Source organism: Ailuropoda melanoleuca, chromosome 2, assembly GCF_002007445.2.
Source record: "Ailuropoda melanoleuca isolate Jingjing chromosome 2, ASM200744v2, whole genome shotgun sequence".
Taxonomy (NCBI): Eukaryota; Metazoa; Chordata; class Mammalia; order Carnivora; family Ursidae; genus Ailuropoda; species Ailuropoda melanoleuca.
Genome location: NC_048219.1, coordinates 74,682,421 through 74,708,932, shown reverse-complemented (window position 1 = coordinate 74,708,932; position 26,512 = coordinate 74,682,421). Strand labels below are relative to the sequence as shown.

Below are 26,512 nucleotides of genomic sequence, written 5' to 3'. Positions count from 1 at the left end.
TGCAAAGTATCTGAGGTGCAAATGTGGTTGGTTTGGTCCAAGGGTGGTTCGAAGGCCTGGGCTGCTGGAGACAGTACATAGGGAAGAAGGTGGCATGCCTTTTCACTGAGACACATGGAAAGACAGGTTAGGGAAAGATTACGCAGAGCCTCTTAGGCCACTAGGATTTTGTTGTGCATGCAATAGGAAGCCTCCAAGGAGATTTAAAAAAAAAATGACATGAATCAATTTAGTTTTAATATCCCTCTTCTTGCATCTTGGTGGTAAATGGGTTAGAAGAGGCACAAGTAGGAGCAGAAAGATCAGATAAGAATCTAACGCAATAATTCAGATGGAGACTATGCTGCTTTACATGAGTGGGGGACAAAGGAGGTAAGCAGACAGATTTGGGGTGTATTTTCTGGGTAGAATCAATAAACTTTGGTCATGGACTAGATAAGGACATGGCAGATCGCATTTTTCAAAGATGAGCAGAACACCTCATACCCCCATATTCTTCTACAATATTGTCCTGAAAGTCCCTCATTAATAAGCATCTTCTCCCTTTCAGCCTAAGCAAGCATGATTGTGACTATGTCAACCAACTGGAGAACAGCACAAATGACGCTGTGTAATTTTTAAGACTAAGTTATAGAGACAGTATAATTCCAGCTTGCACTGGGTTAAATAGTGTTGCACAAAAATTCATGTCCAACTGGAACTTCAGAATGTGACCTTATTTAGAAATAGTCTTTGCAGATATAATTAGCCAAGATGAGTACAACACGGATTATGGTGGGCTTTAGTTCCAATATAGCTGGCCTCCTTAAAAATGAGGAGAAGACAAACACACGCAGAGGGAAGACGGCCATGTGGCAAGGGAAGCAGAGACTGAAGTGGTGCAACTGCAAAGCTAAGGACGCCAAGGATTGCCAGCAAGAACCAGAAACCAGGAAGAGACATGGGAGGATTCCTTCCTAGAGCCTTCAGAAGGACTAGCCTTGCCAAGGCTTTGATTTCAGACATCTAGCCTCTAGAACTGGGAGAATGACTTTCTGTTTTAAGCCACTCGTTTTGTGGCATTTTGTTACAGCAGCCCTAGGAAACTAGTACACACTTTGTTGGCTATGACACTCACGTTTGAAGCGCTGAGCTTTGATGTAGTAAGTTCAACTACTCTCTGTCCACCATGCAGTAAGGAAGTTCAGGCCACATGGAAAGATCACATGAAGGTGCTTCAGCGAACAGCCCAAGCTGAGGTCCCTACTGATAGCCCTCATCAAATGCCAGACATGTGAGTGGAGAGTCCTCAAAATGATTCCAGCCCCAGCTGGCAAATTGCCCCCCCTCGATTGAGGTCCCCTAGCTGAGATCCTAGATATTATGGAATCAACAAGCCATCTTTATTTTACCCTGTCCCAGGTCCTGATCCACAAACTCTTTAAGCATAATAAAAGGATAATGTGTGCCACTAAATTATATGGTGGCTTCTTATGCAGGAGCAACTGAAACAGAATTTTCATTCCAGAATTGAGTTCTGCCATATCAAAAGCTTGAAACAGTTGGGATTGAGCAGTGGGCAGAAGCTGGAAGGACCTTAAGGAGACGGTTGGTCAGAGTAAGTGAAAGCTAGTGAAGCTAGTAGAAGTTAGAAAGTCCTTAAGGAGACTTTAGTGACAGCTGGGATGACAGGCAAGAAACTGTTACTGGAGGCTAGGAAAAAACTGACCTCTGCTTTATGGTGGCAGAAAATTTGGCAACCCCATTGCCTGTATTGATATGGAAAATAAAAAATGAGCCTAATAAACTGGTGAATTTGTCTAAGGATATTTCTCAGGCAGGATGCTGAAAGTGCCAATCTGTTTCTTTTAGCCATGTGTAAGGCACAGACACAAAGATATAAGGAAAAAAGGTACTGGCCAACTTTCAAGCAAGCTTTAAAGAAAATATAAAAAGCCTCACTGGGTTTGAAAAAACAAAACCAAAACCAAAAAAAACTTGTTCATTCAGCGTCTCCCAGTAGAAGATTCTCAAAGTGAGAAAGGGCCTCAGTGTGAAGACCAAATCAAGACCTGTTAGGAAAATATCTCATCATTAAGATGAAGACAAGAGTGTGACTGTAAAATTTTTCATTAAAACTTCAGAAAGATATAAGATGGTGCCTCACAAACCTTTCAAATATATACAAAGCCTTCTGGATTTAAGGGCATGCCTTTTTAAACATAGGCACCTAGACTCTTAAGGGTTTGTCTTACAGCAGCTTCACAGGCAGTCCATGACGGAAAAAGGCATAAATTGAAGAGACTTCTGGGCATGTCTTTTGTTTAATACAGTAGATTTCTGTATTGATACATCGGGAACCAAAAAATTTTAAAGGAACTGTGTCAGCTTAGACCAAAAGGAGTAGATACATCATGAAATGAAAGGGGTTTGGTCTTTGGATGCATGAACTACTTTGGGCAGGAAGCAGGATGAGAAATCTAGTCAGCTACAAACACAGGCCATTTCTTACAGAAGGCAGAATAACTCAGGGAGCAAAATCAAATGATGAAAAAGATAGACCCAGCAGCTGGGGAAAGCAACTGCTAAGAAGTAGATTTGAGGCCATATCAAGGACCTGGCAAGATGCGCCCAACTGAATTTCAGCACTGCTGTTGGACAGTGACCCTGCGTGCCTCCTGTTCCTCCTTCCCTTTTTTAATGAGAATATTTACAGTGGTGATGCTATGCTAGACCCCCACTGCATGTGGGGTTTATGGGAGGAAGATCATTGGAGTCTTTTACTCACTGCTCTTCAGAGATTAGAAAGAACCATCTTACAAGAACTGCGTCCAAAGAGCCTCACTGGTACCTGGAACTGATTTGGATGACTGAATCCTGGACTTCAAATAATATGAGACTTTGGCAATTGTGAGGGAGGGGTCAGATGTCTTTTACATGTGGAAACGATGTGAATAGTTGTGGACAGAGGGTGGATAGTGGCTGATAGTATGTACCAAAAATGGCTACAAGATCTTTCATCCCACACTCTCTTCTTTACCTTGTGATACTGAGTGTAAGAGTTGCTTTCTCATACTCAATAGTACTAAGATCATAAAGATGAAAAAAGAGGAAATCAAGGAGGCCCACTAGATTTTTGGCTTACGCAAATGGGGGAATGACAATACCACTTGCTGAGATGATTAGTAATCGTTTTTGAGTGAAGGGGAGGGAAGTGGGCAGAATGGTAAATCACAGTTGTCTTTTGGCCACGTTATTTTTGAAATGTGTATGAAACATTCAAATGTAATCCCTTTAGTTCATTCAGGATTCTGAAACCACAGTAATACTTTTATGGTGGAAATAGCTCACCAGTGACATTTTTATGAAGCATGGCACTACAAGCCTATTATGACATTAAGAGAAATAAAAGGTTGATGTCATCCAAATGACATGATCATCCAAAACTAATACAACGAAGCGTGACCTGCCCCACATTTTTATATTTAATGTTTGTTACTTGAAAGGTCACCATTCGGGCCTAATTAAAAAAGTGAAAAAGGACTTTATTATTTTAAAACGTTTGAGCGTTTGAAGTGGAAAGATATCTTTAAACAATCACGCTTGCAAGAAAAACACAATTTGAAGTTGACCTAACTGGTCACTGGCCAACAATCGTCTCTTGGACAGGATTCCAGTTTCAGCTGTTTGTAAACGAGGGCTATTCAAAAATGGTGTTTCTTGAGGGGATGCCAAAAAGCCTTAAACAGTGCAGTGTGCCAGACACAGCCATAAAGCACAGAAGTAGCTGCTCTGCTTTGCGGCATTAATCACAGGAACGAGACAAGAATAAACAGCAGTTGGGGGAGGGGGCACCCCATGAGCAAGGATAATAAATGTTTGTGATAACCTCTTCCACCAGTGAATTAAAGGCCTTGAGAGACATGGAAAAGTAGAGCAAAAGAATCGATTCAATCTTCTGTTACCTGTGTTGATGAAACAATGTGCAATTTGTAGGAAACCTCCACTCAGAAACAAACCATCCCAGCCTGCCAGACACCATGTTTCTGGTTACAAGTCACCTTGACACCAAAGAAATTCCACTTCATTTTTGGATGTTGTGATTGATCCATGACACTAGATTCACTGTAACCTTCAACAGAACGCCATCATTTATTCAGGGGGCAACTGACCAGCAACAAATCAGCAGGTGGGAGAATGAGTCTCGGGCTCCTCCACTCCCTTCTCTCCTGAGAAGAATAAAAGCTGCCATCCACAAGATGCCCTGCTTCCCCCTGATCAACGCACTAGTGGCTCCAACTGAAGGTGAGAATGCAGATCAGAGTCTCCGTGCAGCTTGCACCTCAGACTACTGGAGAATCACTCAAGGACATAACTAAAGCCTACAGCCCCTGTGCCAAGGAAACGGCGAGCACTTAGAAGATTACTGCGACCATGGGATATTGAGAGTATAGGCCAAGGAAAGAAGGATATTTTATTGCTTCTCTTGTACCTATCACAAGAATTCTAGAGGTCAGCAGAGCTCTATCCACATTAGGACATCAATAAATATTTTTTTTGATAATGACAGGGCTAAAGCTTGTAAGAAAATATAATCTTTTTTTTAAAAAAAGATTTTATTTATTTATTTGAGAGGGAGGGAAAGAGAAAGAGCAAGCGTGCAAGAGCAGGGGAAGGAGAAGCAGACTTCCCACTGAGCAGGGAGCCCGATGCAGGGCTTGATCTCAGAATGCTGGGATCATGACCTGAGCGAAAGGCAGATGCCCAACCAACTGAGCCACCTAGGTAATCCTAATTGGTCACTGCTTCTGAAGAGAAAATGAGAAGCAAAATTTCATCACTTGGATTTGACCATCAAGAGGGGAAGAATTTATTACCAGCAGTATCTTCTAATCTGTGGCATGTTCTGTTGCTAGGAAATTTCTCTAAAATGAGATTTAGGGAGACTCAAATGCTGTACTTGTGCCTGTATTTTTTTTTTCCCACTCCCTCCTCCTTCCCATTCCTAATGTTAGATATAGATCATAAATAAATGTCTCGTTTTGCATTTCAATAAAATGTATTTATGTATTCAGATCTTTCATCAAATGTTAAAGCTTTAAATATTTTAAACACAAAGGGGAAAATCACATTGGTTTTGGGATTTGGGGGTGTTTAGGATTGTTTTTAAGAGGAATTGTGAATGGTGCAGGACACAATCTAGGGCAGCAATCAAGCATAATTCCCCTAATAATTATTATTAATACAAAAATTAGGGAAATATGGAGAGTTCTCCAGTATTTTTTCACCTAAAGGAGACAACCAGAATGAGATGCAAATCAGTGCTCTTATCTAATGAATAATGCAAATGAGCGTTCTGCATATAGCAAGTCAGTCTGCAGGAATTCTCTCTGCCTCACCTCACATTTCTTGTGGATTTAAGCACCGCGTGTCACAAGAAATTAGAGAAAGGAATTGCCAAGTAATGACAGAGCCTTGGAGCCCCAAGTCAGTGTAGACAGCAAGGACATTAAGATGCATGGTACAGCAAGGGAGGGAGCTGACATCTCATTAAAATGAAAATGTTGCTATTTTTCCTTCACCTAGTTAATGGAGTTGTATGACACCGTAATCTGTGATTATTTGTGTGGCTGTTACTTAAAAGAATCTGCAACAACACTTCTTTGGAAGGGTTCTGGAAAACTTTAAAAAGCCATTATCTTTACAACCCCCACTAGAGGAAAAAAAAAAAACCTAGAAGTATTTTACTTTCTCTTTTATGTAAGTTAACCAACACTTAAGATTTTTCAGTAGCATGACAGAATCCACTTAAAACTGTGCACTTTATGCAACTTTCTTGCTACTTGAAAGGTACTCAATTCCCCAAATAACAATTGAAAACAAACCCTCATTTACTCAACACATAATCAATTGATGTTAACCATGGGTGTGCTCACAGTTCCTTTTCAGTCATGGGTTATTTCACTGCAACGTATTTTTGATTTAGAATTCAGGGCCATTGTCTCTGGTTTTCTAAGAAAGCTGTACTGAATACAGAGTTATTTTCCTTTTATAACATAACTACACACGCCTCATGTTTTCTGTTGAATCATTTGCTCTGCTAGTCCTAGATTTTAATCAATCTTAAAGAGTGTTTGACTGATCTTGTGCAAATGTGATACACTTTTTTTTACCAAAATATTTAGGAGAGCTTTAGGCACAAGCAGCCACCTGGCAGAGGGAAACCTGCAGCACAGCACAGTCCTTGGGCTATTTGTTTCTAGCCATCCTTAGGGTTAACATATAAAAGTGGACAAAAATCAAGCAACAATGCTTAAATATTTTTGTTGAAAATTGTTTGACCTATGTTGCAAATCCCACACCCCCCAAAACAAGCAATACTGACCACATAATATCTCAGTTAAGACAATGACTACATATATCCATTATTATACTAAACAATCATGGGGTCACTTCTGTATTTTAGCTTGGTAGGCTTTCCTCCAAGTTTGAATTTTGGAGAAAACACCCAGATAACAAAGCTTGCTAAGAATTGTTATGTTAAACCCACATAATAAGACTCTGAGTTTTAAAATAATGTTAAAAAATAAAGGAAATATCTTTAGATTAGGGAATTTGTGACATTTATTTGAAAACCCAAAGAACATTTCTATTTACTTCATAGGATTTCTATAGTAGTTTTATATACTATAAAGTTGTTAGTGAGTCATAAAACACATTAAGTAAGTCTTGATCAGAATTTTAATATCTGAAATAGAAAGGAAGATATAAAATTGGTTTGTATATAGTATGGCATTTTGTGAATTTTTATTTCCGCTAAATGCATATTTATGTTTATATGTGTTTACTGAGTCTTAATGTAAAATGCATTACTGTTAATTTTAGATTAAAAAAATGTAAAAGCTTGTGCTCTAGGGCCTTTCATCAAATCATCTAACATTCACATTGACATTGGGAAAGAGCACAGAGAGGCAGACCAGCTTAATTACTATGCTTACTAAGTCAAAGAGTTGATTGAGTCTTCCATACCAGGATAAAATACAAGTTTTGTGAAATTCACAACCTTATAGAAATGCAAATGTGTTTTCATTTCTTAATGGGCTCTTCAAAGAGAATCAGGCAATTTATTGCATTTCCTGTCTTGTTCCCAATGGCGGGTGTCAATCCCTGTTCATGTCTTTGGAAAGGGAAATATATGGCACTCTCTGGAGTGTAGCTGTTAAGAGTTAGAAAAAAAACCTTGAGTTAACTGTCTGGGCAAAGGTAAGGCTACTGTGTGGATCTTGTAGTCTCATAGTGGAGCCTTGGTATTCTTGCGTGTCAGTCATCACCAGACATACTATTTCCTAAAGCCGAAGTAGGCCTGTTCCCTAACAGTGCTTCTAGTCAGAAATTCTTGAAAAGAGAATCAAGAAGTACCCACAGGGAGATGGAGATAATTCAGGAAATGGAAAAGGACACTAAAATAATCAGATTCATCTACTCAGAGATTCAAGATTAAAGAACGGTTTATATTTTGGGGTGCCTGGGTGGCACAGCAGTTAAGCGTCTGCCTTCGGCTCAGGGCGTGATCCCGGCGTTATGGGATCGAGCCCCACATCAGGCTCTTCCGCTGTGAGCCTGCCTTCTTCCTCTCCCACTCCCCCTGCTTGTGTTCCCTCTCTCGCTGGCTGTCTCTATCTCTGTCAAATTAATAAATAAAAAAAAAAATCTTTAAAAAAAAGAACGGTTTATATTTGTAAAACAAGAGCAAAATATTTTGAGAAAATAAAAATCAAAACAATAATTTATTATTGTCAATTTTTTAAAATATCAAAGGGAAATAAATGCCTCGAAAAATTTCATAAAGCAAAAACAAAATAATGGAATGTATATCTAAAAAATAAAGAAGATAGAAAGATACATATAAAACCAATTCAGGAGGTTCAACTTCTAGGAAAAATGAGTGAAGAACAGGAAGGAGAATTTATTAAAGAAATAACTGAGGATATGAGTCTTTGGATCCACCAGGTTCCCAGCATAATGGATGAATGAAATAACCATCTCAATACATAATCATAAAATTTCAGAACTCCAAGAATAAAGATTCTAAAATTCTAAAATGTGGCATATTATATTATTGTTCCTACTTATTCACTGTCCCTCTCTATATGGCCCATCCCTCAGGGCCCTTCCCTGAGGCTTCTTCCTATGGGATGGAGGGTGGGATGCTAGAGGAGGAAGACTCTTGGAAGGAATGATTCCTGCTCCAGTGGTGTCAGGCTTGGACATGTGACTGGCTTGAATGTAAGTGGAAATAACATAAGCAGGAGCTTTAAGTGTCAACATTTGGTTCTATCATAGTTCCTTTCTCTTGTCAAGAGTTGAGCATCCTCTAGGGACTACTTCTTTAGTCTAGATCCCATACTTAAAAGGCAAATGAGGCCATGATAGAGATACCCACAGCTAATATGTGACAAGCTACTAAGATTTTGGTATTGTATATTACCATGGCCTAACTTAGTGCCAACAAATACAAGAGAGAAAAAATATGTCAGGAAAAGAAAAAATACATCCTTTTCAGCAGCCCTATGTCTAACTATACCTTTAGAATTATAAACAAAAATATTTTAAATTTAGAATTTTACTTTCAACCTTTAGTCACAGTGAGGGTAGAAGAGGGGAATTTTTAATCACACAATACACTTTTTATTTGTTAGCTACTTGAACCTATACTCTAGCAAAATGAAGATGAAACAAAAATTATAAAGACATGGGATTCAGGAAACTGTGCATCCAACCTAGGAATATTGGCTTTCAACTTAAAGAGTCAGCCTAAGAATATAGCATAGAAGACTTTGTTGTATTTGCAAGACAGAATGAAAATGTCAACACTGTAAATGGTAATATAAATAAAAGTATAGCTGCCAGAAGGTGGATATGAAGAAGAGGAAGAAAAGCGAAAAGCAGTGAAGATCTCATCTTACTAAATGGGAGTGTTGAAAAATATTAACTGGGTCTCTATCCCACTCAGCTTCAGAGGGTGTAACATTGTGGTCTTGAAAGTTGGTTGACCAATACTTTATTATTTTTTAAAGATTACCATGTATGACTACAAATAATCACATACCAAAAAATGGAAAGAAGAGAGGGGGAAAAGGCAAATTATATACCTGAGCTATAACCCCATCTTTAAAACAAAGAGCCAATAGATATTGCCTAAAATTGATAAGTCAAATAAACAGAAGTATAAATATACCTAGTATTATGGAGAAAACTGCTAGAAGTAAATCAGAAACAGCCTTTTTAAAGTTGCCTTAGACGTGAGAGAAGAGAGGAATGGAACAGGAGATTGCTTTTCATGGTTCTGTAACACTCTTATTAACAGGTGCATGTAGTATTCTGCTGAAAACGAAACTTAAAAAAGATGGAGTAAGGACAATAAGGCCTGAATACTAGGGTAAAAAGTCACTGGAAATTTGGGAGCACACAAGTAACATAATGAAAGCAAGGAATAGAACCATTAAAATGGCAGCTACCCTGAACAGAGGTGAGAGGGAGGAAGAATATTTAGAAAATTGTCTTAGGTGAATGGTTCTCCACTGGGGCAATTTTGCTCCTCAGGGGGAAATTTGGCAATGCCTGGAGATATTTTGTTTGTCACAACTGAGGGTGTATGCTGATTGCCAGGGTTTAGCGGCCAGGGATGCTGCTCGATGGGCCACAATATGTAGGACAGCCATCTACAAGGAATTATCCAGCTCCACATGCCAATTGCTCCAACGCTGAGAAACTCTGCTTCAGAGTATGTATGCTTATTCATATGAGAGGTAAAAAGGCACCAAACTAGGTAAATGGCAATAAGAACTGAATGGAAGAAACAGGAGGAAATGGCTTTTGAGTCAACCTGGGTGTGGTATATGAAAATTAGAAACCTTTGCAAATATAGGTTATGAACAATTATATTTATCCATTTTAACAAATTCCCTAATGTAGTACAGCACTGTATTTAACCTGCAAATTTTTAGTATCCTCCCATTCAGATAAGCACCATAGCATCCTTGAGCTTTACTGTAAGAGTACCTGCAGTTCACTCTTGTCAACTAAGGCACTTAATTGTCTTAGGTGAATGGTTCTCCACTGGGGCAATGTTGGTGGTGATATTAAGATTTGCACTTTGCTAACAAATGAGTATAGGCAATTCTTACATTCCTTGGTTGAGAATCAATACAACTGAGTTATTCATAAGAGTTAATTCAGTGAAATTCTTTCTCCAAAGCATCTTGGATTCAGAATCATAGAGTAAATGTATGCTTTTCATGTCTATGAAAACTCCTAGTGATTTTTTAAAGATTTATTTATTTATTTATTTGACACAGAATGAAAGAGAGAGTGCACAAGCAGGAAGAGCGGCAGAGAGAGGGAGAAACAGGCTCCCTGCTCCCAGGATCCCGGGATCATGACCTGAGCTGAAGGCAGAAGCTTAACTGACTGAGCCACCCAGGCGTCCCTACAGTAAAGGTATGCTGCTTTTCGTGTCTGTGAAAATGCCTAGTGATTTTTACCTCAATTTCAGAAACAAATAATGTATACAGTAGACTCCCTTATATGTGGTTTTACTTTCTGAGGTTTTGGTTACCCTTGGCCAACTGTAGTTTGGAAGCAGATGACATCCCCCTTCCGACATATCATCAGAATGTCAGTAGTAGCCTAATGCTATGTCACAATGCCTACGTCATTCCTCTCACTTCAACTCATCACATAGGCATTTCATCATCTCACATCATCACAAGAAGGTTGAGTATAGTACAGTAAGATACTTTGAGAGAGAGAAAACATTCACATAACTGTTAATATGATATATTGTTGTAATTGTTCTATTTTATTATGAGTTATTGTTAATCCCTTACTGTGACTAATTTATAAATTAAACTTTACCATAAGTGTATACGTTTAGGAAAGAACATGGGGTTCAGTACTATCTGTGATTTGGGGTATCCAGTGGGGGTCTTGGAACATATCCGCCCAGATAAGGAGGGACTCCAGTATCTCCCTTATCAAATGAGCTGCTGACTGCAGTTGAATGGGGGAAAAAGGGTATCCATAGGGAATGCACAACCATTTGACTTTGCCTAAATCAATCTCCCCTATCATCACACTACTCTATAAACCATTAGTTTCTTTGCAACAAGACTTTATTTTATAATCAAAAGCTACAGCTTTCGCATGCAACAGGGAGTTCTTCGTGTGGAGGGACCGTGTCTTACTCAACTTCCTTTCCTTCTCAGTGCCTGGCCTTGAAAATAGAGGGTCCTCAATAAGTAGCTATTGATTTGTACTGAACTGCTGAATTTAATTTCAAACCGCCCCCAGCAAGGATCTGTACTTGTCAACACTAAAATTACTTATGATCCTATGCAGAACATAACCAACTGACAAAGTTATGAATCTTTCCAAAACTGGCCCTAGAACTTCTTGTGGTTCTCACCATGCATATTGTAAACGAGTTTAGAATTTGCATGCCAAGTTGAAATATGGTGCCCTAGAGAATTTCGATGATTGATCTCATTCAAGCAAATTTACTCACTGTCCCCCAATACTTCACCATAATTAGAGACTGGCGTTTTGTTTCAAATTACGTAATAGCTTTTCATAGAAGACATCTGTCTTGTAACTTGCCTAACTCTCTTAGGAAAACAAACAAACAAACAGAGAGGAAAGGGAAAAACAATATCTCAGTGATATTAATTATACCAGCATGTTTTCCAGTGCTTTGAAAGGGGGACTCTGAGCATTGATTGCCATTGAAGTGAGACCTAAAGGATATATTACAGTTCTGAAAACCCCACTTAATGTTCTTATGGCTCTGAGAAATCTAGTAATATCCTGATGGCTGCCTAGGGTAATAATCAATTGCTCCTATTAAGTTGCCCAAGGCAGTAGCCTGGTGTGTGCTAGGGTCAGGTTCCCTTTGCAGGTTGTTGAATTCTAGAATGCCTCTTGCTTTCCAACACAAACTGAGCAGGATAGAACATACCAGTAGGTAGAGGTCCTTCAAACCCAAGATAGACTTCAAAAGAAACCTCACACCCTGCTTGCAGTATGGTTATACTTCATTCATCCCAGTAAACTGTTTCTTCTTGAGTTTGGAGTTTTTATGAAGCATCCTAGAACTTCTGTGTTGAGTTCTGCTGGGCAAGTACAATTTAGTTGTGAAATTCAGAAGGCACTAGCTGAATTTGAAGCTAGTATTGTAAGTGCTCTTGAATACTTGATGGTATTCCAGCATTCATGCATTCATCAACCATACATTAGTTAAGTAAATAAATAAAATATTTACATTGCAAAAATATAGGTCAACATTTTAAAGTTCATTCATTTATTCATTCATTCAAGCAACCACTATTTATTAAGTATCTGTTATATATCAGGGATGGTACTAAATTCTGTGAATATGGCTGAATTATTCTTGCCCTTGAAAAATGTATAGGCTAATATTTCATTCTCAACTCTGAATTTGCATTAAAATTACCTGAGCAATTAAACAATCTGTGTACTTCACCTCGAAAGACAGGTCCCAAACACTGGCATTTCTTTTTTTTAAATATCATTTTAATTTATTTAATATATTTTTCAAGTGCTTTTTATTTTGTGAAAGCAGCCATCATCTCTTAAGCCTGTGAAACTTAGTCACTTCAAGGGAAGAAAGCTCAAATTTACTTCCATTTCACCTACATGATACAAGTCTCTAATTATTAGAAATATTAAAAAGAAAATTAAAAATAAAAGAATCTGTTATAAAACAGAATATGCAAACACATTTAAAAGATTGGTTTTAACATTTATATTTTTCAAGAATATCTGCAAAGCAACAGAGTATAATGGTTAAGAAAAAAGCATTTGGAATCATATATTTGGCTTTGAGTCACAGTCAGCCATTAATTATTGGCCGCGAAAGCCCAAGCTTTCAAGTTTAATAACTTGAAGTTTAAAAACTTGGGTAGGATTCAAACATTGGCATTTCTTAAAAACACCCCAGCAGAGAGTGAGGTCCTTGCTCTAATAGATGACTACACAACAAACAGGAGGTCATAGTACAGTGTAGTAAATGCTATCACAGGCATAGACAGGATGTTTTGGGAACATTTTGGAAGGCCATAAAAATCAGCCTTGCAAGGATGGGAGCAGGGGGTGGTCAGGGAAAGCTTTAGCAATAAAAATAGACTATAGCTTACAATAGCTTCTACAGAAGGACAAAAGTCCTTCTAAGAAGGGTCAGAGAAGAAGGAGGGAGACGAGAAAGCTAAGAACTAAGAATATAAGCAAGAAGACATGTATTTTAGCACAACAAACTAAAGGGCAAACATCCAACCAAATTGCTGGATTCCACAGTGGGAATTCAGGGAATTCAACTCAAATATCAGCAGTGTGCCCCTGGACAAGTTACTGAACCTCTCTGATCCTTTCATTCATTTATAAATTGAGGACAATGATAAGTACCTCACAGGGTTATTATAAAGAACAGAAAATGTAGCATAAAAGACTCAATAAATGCCATCATTAAGTAGATAGAGATGATTCACATGCAGGTACTATTCGAGTATTATTGCAGTGATTGAAATCTCAAGATCAAATAAAAACAATCTTGACATACCTTTCTGCAGTGAGATACTACTTTTTATGCCACATTAATCCTGAACAGGACTCAATTTTCTTCTCCCAATAGTAGTACTGACTAGTGTAATGCATTGATTCACCGAGATCACAAAATTCTGAAGAAATTAGAACAAGATTTAAATTCTACAGAAATGAATTCTAAAACTGAAATCTCTCTTCCAGGACTAAGAATAAACACTCAATGTGACAATGAAGGCTTTTGATGCCTAAGATTTGCTTATCTATCTTAGAATAGTGGGCAAGAATAAAGAGCTATGATTATTTTCTCATTTTATCTCATTGCTTTAAATAAGAACTTCTTAAACATCTCACACTACTTTCACCAGATCGGTATGGTCTTCCTTAACAACCAGAGAGCTATAAAACCTTTACTTCCAAGGTAGCAGGTGTGTTGGAACATTATTGAAAGATGCTGGGTTTGGCATACAATTTTTCAGGGAAAGCAAAGTGTTGCATGGCATATTTCGTTGTCAAAGAAACATTGGCCCAATTCTTACTTCTCCCCTGCCCTAAACCACAAACAAACAGATAACAACAAGTAAACAGAAGTATGGGGTATTCAATTTATTTATCTATTACTGAAAAAGAGAAACACCAATCCCTTTCAACTAAGGCTTTGAAATTGGTATTTCTAAAGAATTTCAAGTCTTTCTGTATTCTAGACAATATTGTATCCAACCTTAGAAATAAAAAATTAAAATAAAAAAGCCTAAAGGGGTAAAGGAACAAAATAGAAAATGAAAAAGACTTCTAGAATAGTGAAGTATGAGGAGATTTTAAAAGTGCATTGAAAAAAAATGCATCCTGCCTGGATATATCTCAGTAAATCTTTAAAGCACTGTTACTTCTATTCTTTGATAAATATCATATAATGGCTTAGAAGTGAAGTATAATTTCAATTCCTACTACAGAGCCATTATGATGTTCTTGTGGACCAGTTAATTTATTACTGTGCTCTCCTGCACCAATCTCATACCAACTTGGAAACAGAAAAGTCTTCTCTTCTGAATGAGGTGATTTCTCTAGAAAGTCAGCTGTTCTGAAAAGTCAAGCTCATAGCATATAGATTCCAGAAGGATACTACCAAGTTCTCTACTTTAGAATTTCCAAGAAAAATTATTTTCACATACCATAAACACTCTATCAAGTACCAATTGCTTTTAAAAATGCTAGGGTGTTTGTTTTTATTTTTGTTTTTTGTATTTTTCAAGTATCAATTAATGAATTTATGTTTATGAGAGTCTCCAGTAAGAGGATATGGAAAAAACAGTCTATAATTTAAGGCAAACCCTTAATCAAATTGATTTCACAAAAATCCCATTTCTTTTTAAGACAACTTTTAAAAGCAAAGCCAATGGTTGCCACATTCCAAGAATGGCTGAACCAAATGACTGGTCACTTTTCTTTTCTAGTGACAGTATAGTTAAAACAATTCTAAGTCTTGGATTCTAGAATTTTGACTTCATTAATTACACCAGAGCATACAAATTAAACATAAGAAATTTAAATCAGACTGCCAAGATTTTTGCTAATTGTGTGGCTTTTGGGCAATGACATAACTTCTCTGTGCTCCACCCTCCTTGGTTGAAAAATGGAGCAATCACATTACTTAATTATTGGAGTTGTTATGAGTTAGCACGTTTAGAAGTTCTTATAATAGTTCCTCATACATAGTAGGCACTCATTAGAAGTTAGCTTTTAATATATTATTGCAAAGACTCCAAGAATTATCTTGGCAGAGTACAGGTTTTAGAATTAGGGATGAATCCCATCTCAGCCCTTAATAGCTTTGTGATGACAGACAAAACTATTTGACTTCTTGGAGTTTCAGCGTTCTCAAGACTAAAATAAGGACAATAATACCTACCTCATAATTGTTTGAGGATTAAACAAACAACAAGCAAAATGCTTGCTGTATAGTCAAGTAGCTATTTGAAGAGCGTGTAATAACTAAAGCAAATAAATAGCATATATACTAGATTGTCAAGTTGGTAAAGGAAGGAAAGCAAGAGGCTGAAGAATAAGTTGGAATCTGGTTCTAAAGACTCCTGGATGTCCCATCCACCATCTCCCTTCCCTTCCCCACTCCCCCAGAAAAAATCCGGGCTGTTGATAAAAGTATTTCTATGTCTCTATGTGAATGTGAGACTAGGGAATCCGCGGTGAGTATAGTCAGCCTTGGGCAACCATACTGACTCGGACAAAGTTAATAATTGTCACTTTAGAGTCTCCGGAAATACTGTGGATCTTTGGAAGGTGGGTGGTCACTTATGTCTATGAGGGGCGGGGAAATGGAGTTTAAAGTGATAGAGGCAGCAGGTGTGTGGTGACTAATGCTGAGAGCTACAGCAGTCACAGAGCCCCCACAGAAGCTTGGCAAAGAACAGCCTGAGAGCCTCTGAGCCCCTGCTGGGGCACACAATGGCAGACCAATGCAAGCTAGGCAGACTCAGAAACAACCCAGTGTCTTTGCAGCAGCCAGACACACTGAGGGAAGAAAAACCTTAATCCCAAATCTTAAACCTCCTTTCAGTGCCTTCTGCCAATGATTTTGAGAAGACCGTGAAAGACCAGTGGGGAGGAAAAAGAGATGTTTGCTAGGAGATAGGCGGACTCTAAGTGCAAAACTCAGAACTGGTACAGAATGGATAGAGAAAATTAGGAAGTGTTGTAGTTAAACATGTATGTAATGAGAAAAAAAATTTTAAATATTTGCTGAGCATTTTCAAACATCAATAACTCAGCCATTTATGTTTTTAAATATTAAAAAGGGCACTGAGTATGGTATTGATTTGAAAATACAGAAATGCCATGCTAAAAAATGTATCTGGTTTTGAACTGACAAAGTAAGACTAGTCAATCTGATTTTATTCACATACTAAGGGCTACATTTCAACATAATGAAATTTTGTCTTATTAAAATGTGGGTTAGGACACTCAATATTTGTATGGTGCAACAAGTAATAATGGTCCCATTATTAATCACCTACTCTTATTAAAAAGTTACCCCCCCAAAAAAAGAAATAGGAGTTGAGAGCCTAGATATATTTTATAATGCGAAAAACAGTTGCTTATTATTTTATTTTGGGGTCAGCAAAGGCTACTTGATAAACTATAATGTGTTTTCTAAAACTGACCTATAATAGCTGTTTTTAAAACGAAACATAAATAATACCAAATGGTACATCCAATTAATTCATTTCCAACTGGTTTTGATTATCAGCATCAATAATTATGTTCAGTTTGTATCTGGTTATTAACCTTAATGATACTTTATCTGTCATTTAAGTAATTACTTTTTTACCAGCATCATCAGTAACAATAATTTTTGCTTGTAATTAGTTGATTTGTCATTCATTAAGACTGCTAAATTATCCTATTAAATCATCATCTACAAGATGATCGTAAAGATAAATAAAATATTGCATGGGTACTAAAATTTGTCACTTACTTGAATTTTGAAGTATGACATAGACATGTCCCCCCCCCAAAAAAAAGACAAATGATTTATTTATCTTCTTTAGGTTCTAATACCCCTTTAACTCCACTTCCTTCAGGTCTTAAAGTATATTTTTATGTAAGAAACCAAAATAGCTAAACACTTTGAAAACAGTTTTAATTTTCTTTTTTCTTTTTTTTAAATAATATTTTTTATTATGTTATGTTAGTCACCATACAGCACACCCCTAGTTTTTGATGTAAAGTTCCATGATTCATTACTTGCGTATAACACCCAGTGCACCACTCAATACGTGCCCTGCTTAATACCCATCACCGATCTATCCCATTCCCCCACCCCTCTCCCCTCTGAAGCGCTCAGTTTGTTTCCCAGAGTCCATAGTCTCTCATGGTTCATTCCCCCTTCTGTTTACCCCCCTCTTCTTCCCTTTCTTCTCCTACCGATCTTCCTACTTCTTATGTTCCATAAATGAGTGAAACCATATGATAAAAAACAGTTTTAATTTTCTTAAAAAGCAGATGTAATGTCTTTTTTTTTAATGAATTTTTTTAAAAGACTTTATTTATTTATTTGACAGTGAGGCAGCGAGAGAAGGAACACAAGCAGGGGGAGTGGGAGAGGGAGAAGCAGGCTTCCCGCTGAGCAGGGAGCCCGAGCCACAGGAGTGGCTCAATCCCAGAATGCTGGGATCATGACCTGAGCCAAAGGCAGATGCTTAACTACTGAGCCACCTAGGCACCCCAGACGTAAAGTTTTTTTTGAAGTGTCAACTCATTAAGCTACAGCCACCAGTTATTCAAACACTATTTTAGGCGTTGCTATGAGGTATTTTAGACATGTAATTAAAGCCCATAATCAGTTGACTTTAAGTAAGGGAGATTGTCCTAGATAGTCAGGGTAGGCCTAATCCAATCAACTGGAAGGTTCTAAGAGCAGAGTCAGTGCTTTCCTGAAGAAGTTGTGTCTATGGCAAGCAACTTCAGAACATGCCTAAGAGTTCAAGCCTGCCGTTTCAGACAGTCTGCCTTGTAATTTCTGACTTGCCTATAGCCAGCCTCCATAACCACAAAACCAATTCTTTGTAATACTTTCCTTTATATATATCTCCTACTTGTTCCGCTTTTTTGGTTGGACTCTAATAAAGCAGGCTATTGTAAAGTGGCTTGGGTGTTGTATCAGAAAGAAGAGAGAGTAGAAAGTACTCCCTGACCTAAAATGAACAGCTCACCATTTAAAATTTTATTAGTAGATAGTCATTCACTTCTTTGTGTGAACCTATAAAATTGTGGATATTTCTAGAAAGGGTAGCAGCATAAACTATTCCTATTAAGACCCTCCCCCTTAGAGGTTCCCAATTCCCACTTAAGGCACTAGGAGGGTGGAACCCATGAAGGACAGTTGTAAAGACCAGGTGTAGAGTACATGGCAAATGAAAGTATGGCTACCTCATAGCTTAGCCAAGGGCCAGTCCTGTCAGAACTAGTACTGCTCCATTCAAATCACCACAGATTCCTGCTCAGTTATAAACTTGCCTTCTTCCAGGCAGGCAAGACCTTAGAGAAATGTACACCCCATAGGATTCCATTATTAAAAGGATAATCACACCACATTTCAAGAAGCTCTGGAAAGATACAAATACACGGAGAATAAATAACATGCTCCTAAATAATGAATGGACCAGCCAAGACATCAGAGAGGACATAAAACAATTCATGGGAAGCCAGTGCTCACCAAGGCTGAGGCCCCGCCTGTTGGCAAGACTGAGCTCCACCGCATTTTATTTTATTTTGTTCATGGTTTTGCATAGACTGAAGTTTTGTGAGTTAGGTTAAACTCTAGACCTCCTCAAAAAGGACCGATTTATTTATTTTTTTCTCTCTAAAATGGCAGCCTCCAGCTGCAACAGGTGTTAAGATCTATACTAGGCAATGCTGAGAGCAAGCATTTCGGCACCTACAATTATAGAACTTATGCTGTCAGGAGGATAAGACATGGCTTCAGAGAAATTAAGAATGTAAAGGATCCCATAGAAATTCAAAACCTAGTGAATATAGCCAAAGGAGACCTTGGAATAATTTAACAGGTCTATTTCATCCAACTGACAAGCTTATCATTGAGAATCAAGAGAAGCCCAGGACTTAGGGAGCCGGGACCAGCCACCATTGCAGCTGTGGACCACCTTCAGCAGTCATGCTGCTCTGGGAATAGGGGCTCCCAACAGACCACAAGTGGCTTCTTACATTAGCTTAAAATAGCCTCTTTCTCTACCTACCCTGTAGAAGTTTATAAACCGAGTCGGGTTTCTATTCTTCTGCAGCCTTAGTGAAAAACGATGGCTGTCTCTCTCTTCTTGGTTCAAGTGTTAGAATGAAGAGCTGGAGCTCACTCAGACTAATGCTGTGTATTGTTATGTCTCCTCTCCACCCAACCCCTCTTTTGTATCTCATCACCACTTGTATAGAGCACCTCCACACTTTGTTTCTTCATCGACAATAAACAGAACTGTCTCCCCGCCCCAAAAAAAAATACATGGAGACAAATGAAAATGAAAACACAATGGTCCAAAATCTTTGGGACACAGCAAAAGCTGTTCTAAGAGGGAAGATTATAGCATTACAGGCCTTTCTGAAGAAGCAAGAAAAAATCAAATAAACAATCTAACCTTACACCTAAAGGAGTTAGGAAAAGAACAAAACCCAGAGCTAGTAGAAGAAAGGAAATAATAAAGATTAGAGCAGCAATAAATGAAATAAAAACTATAAAAATAATGAAACCTGGATCTGGTTCTTTGAAAAGATAAACAAAATTGATAAACTTTTAGCCACAGTCATCAAAAAGAGAGGGAGGGAGGGAGAGATAGACAGAGAGAGAGAAAACTCAAATAAATAAAATCAGAAATGAAGGAGGAAACATAACAACTGACACCACAGAAATATAAAGGATAATAAGAAAATATTATGAAAACTTGTATGTCAACAAATTGGTCAATCTAGAAGAAATGGATAAATGCCTAGAAACATATAATCTTCCAAAACTGAAACAGGAAGAAATAGAACAGACTGATCACTAGCAATGAAACTGACTTGGTAATAAAAAAAAACTCCTAACAAATAAAAGTCTAAGACCAGGTGGCTTCATAGGTGCATTGTACTAACGTTTAAAGAGTTAATATCTATTTTTCTCAAACTATTAAAAAAAAATAGAAGGGAAGCTTCTAAATTTATTCTATGAAGTCAGCATTACTTTAATATCAAAACCAAAGACTGCAAAAAAAAAAAAAATACAGACCAATATCGCTGATGAACACATGTGCAAAAATCCTAAACAAAATATTAGCAAGCCGGGGGCGCCTGGGTGGCACAGTGGTTAAGCGTCTGCCTTCGGCTCAGGGCGTGCCTGGCGTTATGGGATCGAGCCCCACATCAGGCTCCTCTGCTATGAGCCTGCTTCTTCCTCTCCCACTCCCCCTGCTTGTGTTCCCTCTCTCTCTGGCTGTCTCTATCTCTGTCAAATAAATAAATAAATAAAATCTTTAAAAAAAAATATTAGCAAGCCAAATCCAACAATACATTAAAAAAAAAAAAAAAACCATTCACCACAATCAAGTGGGATTCATTCCAGGGATATAGCATGGTTCAATACTTCCGAATCAATCAACTTGTTACATCACATTAACAAGAGAAAGGATAAAAACCATATGATCACCTTAATAGATGCAGAAAAAGCACTTGGCAAAATACAACACCCATTCATGATAAAAATTTTCAACAAAGTAGATTTAGAGGGAACATACCTCAACATAATAAAAACCATACATGAAAAACCCACAGTCAACATCTTATTCAATGGTGAAAGAGAGTTTTTCCTCTAATATCAGGAATAAGACAAGTCCACTCTGACCTCTTTTATTCAACACAGTACTGGAAGTCCTAACCACAGCAATCAGATAAGAAAAAAAAAGTCAAAGACTTTCAAATTGGTAAGAAAGAAATAAAATTTTCACTATTTGCAGATGACATGATACTCTACGTAGAAAACCCAAAAGGCTCCACTGAAAAGCTATTAGAATTGATAAATGAAGTCAGCAAAGTTGCAGGATGCAACAAAATTAATATAGAGAAATCCACTGCATTTTTATATACCAATACTGAGGAAGCAAAAAAGAGAAATTAAGAAAACAATCCCACTTGCAATTACACCAAAAAGAATAAATCCTAGGAAGAAACTTAACAAAAAAGGTGAAAACAAACTATATTTTGAAAACTATGAAACACTGATGAAATAAACTTTAGATGACACAAACAAATGGAAATATATTCCATACTTACAGATGGGAGAATAAATATTATTAAAATATCCATACTACCCAAAGCAATCTACAGATTTAATGCAATCCCTATCAACATATCAACAACATTTTTCATAGAACAAATAATCCTAAAATTTATATGGAGCCACAAAAGACCATGAATAGCCAAAGCAATCTTGGGAAAGAACAAAGCTGGAAATATCACAGTCCCAGATTTCAACATATACTGCAAATCTGTAGTAATCACAACAGTATGGTAATGGCACAAAAACGGATACATAGATCAATGGAACAGAATAGAGAGTCCAGAAATAAACTCACACTTATATAATCAATTAATCTATGACAAAGGAAGCAAGAGTATACAATGGAAAAAAGACAGTATCAAATGTTACTGGGAAAACTGGACAGCTACATGCAAAAGAATGAAACTAAACATACTTTCTTATACCACAAACAAAAATAACTTCATAGTGGATTAAAGACCTAAATGTGAGACCTGAAACCATAAAACTCCTAGAAGAAAATAGGTAGTAGTTTCTTTGACATTGTCCATAGAAACATTTTTCTAGGTATGTCTCCTCTGGCAAGGGAAACAAAAGCAAAATTAAATATTTAGGACTACACCAAAAAAAAAAAAAGCCTTTGCACAGCAAAGGAAACCATCAACAAAACAAAAAGGCTACCTACTGAATTGGAGAATATATTTGCAAATGATACATCCAATAAGGGGTTAATATAAAATATGTTAAGAACTTACACAATTCAAACACCAAAGAAAAAATCCAATTAAAAATGGGCAGAGGACCTGAACAGACATTTTTCCAAAGAAGATATACAGATGGCCATCAGACACATGAAAAGATGTTCAACATCACTAATCATTGGGAAAATGCAAATTAAAACCAAAAGACACATCACTTTATACCTGTCAGAATGTCTAAAATCAAAAACACAAGAAATAACAAGTGTTGGTGAGGATATGGAGAAAAAGGAACCCTCATGCTTTGTTGGTGGGAATGCAAATTAATGTAGCCAATGTGAAAAGCAGTTTGGAGGTTCCTCGAAAAAATTAAAAATAGAATTATTGTACAATCCAGTAATTCTACCACTGGGTATTCCCCTCCCCCCCCAAAAACCAAAAAACAATGAAGAAACTAATTCAAAAGATATATGCTCTCCTATGTTTCTTGCAGCATTATTTACAATAGCCAAGATACGGAAACAACCCAAGTGTCCATTGATAGATGAATAAAGATGTGATGTGTGTGTGTGTGTATGTGTGTGTGTGTGTGTGTATTAGAATACATATACTATATAAAAAAGTGGTATACACACACACACTATGGATTATTACTTAGCCATAAAAAGAATGAAATCCATAGGGGCGCCTGGGTGGCGCAGTCGTTGGGCGTCTGCCTTTGGCTCAGGGCGTGATCCCAGCGTGCTGGGATCGAGCCCCACATTGGGCTCCTCTGCTATGAGCCTGCTTCTTCCTCTCCCACTCCCCCTGCTTTGTTCCCTCTCTCGCTGGCTGTCTCTGTCAAATAAATAAATAAAATCTTTAAAAAAAAAAAAAAAAGAATGAAATCCTGCCATTTGCAACAACATAGATGAACCTAGAGGGTATAATGCTAATCGAGATACACCAAAGGCAAATACATTTGATTTCACACATATGTGGAATTTAAAAAACAGATGAACAAAGGAAAAATAACAAACAAAAGCCATACTCAAATACAGAGGACAAACTGTGGTTGCCAGAGGAGAGGTGGGGGGGGGGGATGCGTGAATCAGATAAAGGGGATTAAGAGTATACTTATCTTGATAAGTATTGAGAAATATAGAATTGTTGAATCATATTGTACACCTGGAACTAATATAACAATGTAAATTAATTATACTTCAATTAAAAAAGCTCTAAAATAGTCCATAAAATCCACCCACTCAAGAAAACAGAGTTTGATACATAAACTACTGGGTCAAAGAATATATGTCTAGATTAACCTCTGAAACGGCTAGTTTTATTTTTGCTATACCAATAAATGAGGGTATGGGTTTGGTAGGAAAAAAAAGTCAGCCTGCATATAGGAGAACTTCATGATGGTTTTGGCAAATTTCAGACTGGCAAAAACATGATACATATTTAAAATTGGTTAATTTGATCAATTTTTTAAATATTTAAGATATTTCTATAGATTTTGTTGCTGGTCATTTCTATGATCAGCCCTCTATGGTTGAGAGACTGACAGACCTATACCAAGACTGGAGGATTCAGCTAAATAGTACAGAAATCAAAGATATTGCTATTGATATGGGGGAAAAATTATACTACATGCTTGTTCTTATGTTCATTCAGGATGCAATTCAAAAGAGAATGACTTTAAAATAGATTTACTACTGGGCTTATTTTGTTAACCTTGGCAAATGTCACCTCAATGTCGTTCCACTTCTATTTTTCCTCAAGGGAACAGAGCTGCTCAGGAACAGGTGAAGGTAGAGCACATGGTCAAGTTAAAGATATTACAGAGAGAGAAACGCTTTAAGCTGTCCAGAATATTAACAAGGAATACAATTTGCATATCTCCTGAACACAGTGTCTTATTTTATAGATTAGTAACTACTTCATTATAAACAAGAATTTAGAGCTTCCTGAAATTATTTATATTAGAATCTACTATTGAGGTCTTTTTTTTTTCCTTGACATTATTCTACAATGGAAATGAGAACTTTAACCATGATTTCCTATGATGACTGTGGACTTCCATTCAAGAAAAGAAGGAGAGAAAAGCCAGCAGAAGCAACATCTGAGAACTGCCTTCCTCATTTCAGACTATGACTGTACGAATAATTTCTATTGTCACAGTAAAGCTCCCATTAGTTATACTGTGAAATTGTAGGCTACCTTTTCTCCAGAGATCTCCAAGTTCTTTTCTGGTATCAATTTGTCAATAGCCCAATGCCTCTGATCGTATGGAGCCCAGAGGAATCTGTTCTAGCATTATTTCTGTGAAAGCCTTTCATAGGCTTTATGACAACCCAAGCTAAGGAGCATCAATAATGACTGCAAAGTCCTTTTGCCAAGTGCTTACTTAACTAACAACAGACATTTCCATTAAAACAAAAAAGTATGGCTTTGAAAAACTCTGAAAACTCAAGGGCAATGTATTTACATCCTTCTTAAATCTACTCAAGCTTTCATTCAAAGATTAAAGTTACATGTTACATACTTTTACAGTGCCCGGTAGAGCATCCTCAAAAAAACTAATTATTATTAACTTTACAAATATGTGATAACTCAACATCTATTATTTATTAGTTATTATGACTTAGAGCAAGTCATTAACCTTTTCAAATCTCAGCTTCCTCATTTATAAAGTGGAGCTTTTCCACCTGTATATGAGGATTAACATTACTCAAGATGCATGAGACCATTTTTAAGTTATTTTTCATACAAATATAAACTTTTAGTACAGTAAACCTGGGACTTGAACTTCAGACACTTCAGAAATTTAACACTGATAATAATGAATTATATGTAATAATTATATATTGCAAATATTAGGCAAACTGGGAAAAATGTAACACTGATGTTCTGCTACTGCTGGATAGATTCCTTCAGAATAAAGTTCTTCTCGGCGGTCATGCATAAATTCATGCCACTTTAAGGATGGCTGTAGGCAGACTCATGAAGTTATGAAGATTTGCTCTGGAACATTGTGAAGCAAGTTTTAAAAAGGCATTTAAGCAGTTTTATAAATGTTTTTAACTGGAAAACAATGGTAAAACCAATAGTCCAGTGTGCCCATTAAAATGTCATATAGACTTAAATGAGTATTTTGGGAGAAGAAGGAACACTGAGATTTGGGCTAGGATAATGGAAGACCCTCTGTATATTAGAGCTTATGGACATAAGCTAGGTTAAGCCACTTGTATTTGAATTCTATGTTCACTGTGATCTTTCTGATTATTCCCACATCTGAACAAGGACACAAACCCATGATACTTAATGACAGTACCCATGACTTTGATATGTAATCATCTATTGTTATGTATTATTATATATCTCAATTATGTAAGTCTCATCTCTCTGGCAAAGATTTTGGTAGGCAAAGGCCTGAGTCAAATCAAGGGTCTGGTATGTATTAAGAGTGACTTTTTTTATACCATGTTTTACAGCTTTCCAGGTTAATTATTTCAGTCCACCTTCACAAAAACCATGCAAAAAACCCTGGAACTCTGAAAGTTTAAATAGGTGACTTATCCAAAATTACTTGGTTAGGCTTCAATAAATATTTATTGAAGTGAATCTCTGCATCATCTGTTAAGTTCCTATGATTTGTGATCACTGAGCTTGCAAATACGTAACAAGAGTTATAGTGCCTTCTGTAGCACTTTCCCCTATTTTGTACAGCACTTTGCATTTTATAAAGTGCTTTCACCTACATAATTGTGTTTAATGATTGATATCTTAGAGAGTGGGAGAATATGCCAAGTGTAAGAAATGTTACAGTATTATGTAGTGGGAAACATAAGGACAGCTGAGCGGGATTTAGATTAATTCATGGGTGACACAGTCATAACATTTATTACTGTTGAGAGAGATCCACAAAAGGAAATTATTTAAAAGGAAAGCTAAAGACAAGGTTTTGCTTATCTCCTTAAGCTGTAACGCCCTTCTCTTTCTTCCTTCTCAGAGCAGTTGACTCCTCCTTCAAAGCCCAGCTCAAAGGCCATCTCCTCTATGAAGCTACCACTGAGCCCTCTGAGTTGCAATGAATTGCATCCCTCTGTGTTCCCACAGTTCCTTACATGTAGCTCTTGCATTGCATTAATTTTCTTCTTCTTTGTAAATAACTTTTTACTTTAAAAAGCTTCTTGAAGGCAAAGGCTAACTTGTCCTTATTAGCTCCCATTTTGCCCACAAAAAGGCTCTGGCAGTATTGAATGAACTGGAGGGAACATCACTATTTAAAATACTAAATACTCCCACAAAATATCCCCAAGGGTCATCTCCCGCCAGATTCTGCATGAGATTATTTTGATATCGTAAATGATGGGAAGGACAGAAAAGATTATTGAGGGACAGTAAAAAAATAAAAAATAAA

The 26,512-nt window shown here is 37.1% G+C and overlaps 1 protein-coding gene and 1 pseudogene across 3 annotated transcripts in view; one reads left to right on the top strand and one right to left on the bottom strand.

The window, feature by feature from the left end:
* Positions 1–26,512, bottom strand: part of NTNG1 (netrin G1) — a 279,240-nt gene that overhangs the window by 235,187 nt on the left and 17,541 nt on the right. The window lies entirely within an intron of this gene.
* LOC100479097 lies at positions 18,979–19,237 on the top strand (annotated as a pseudogene).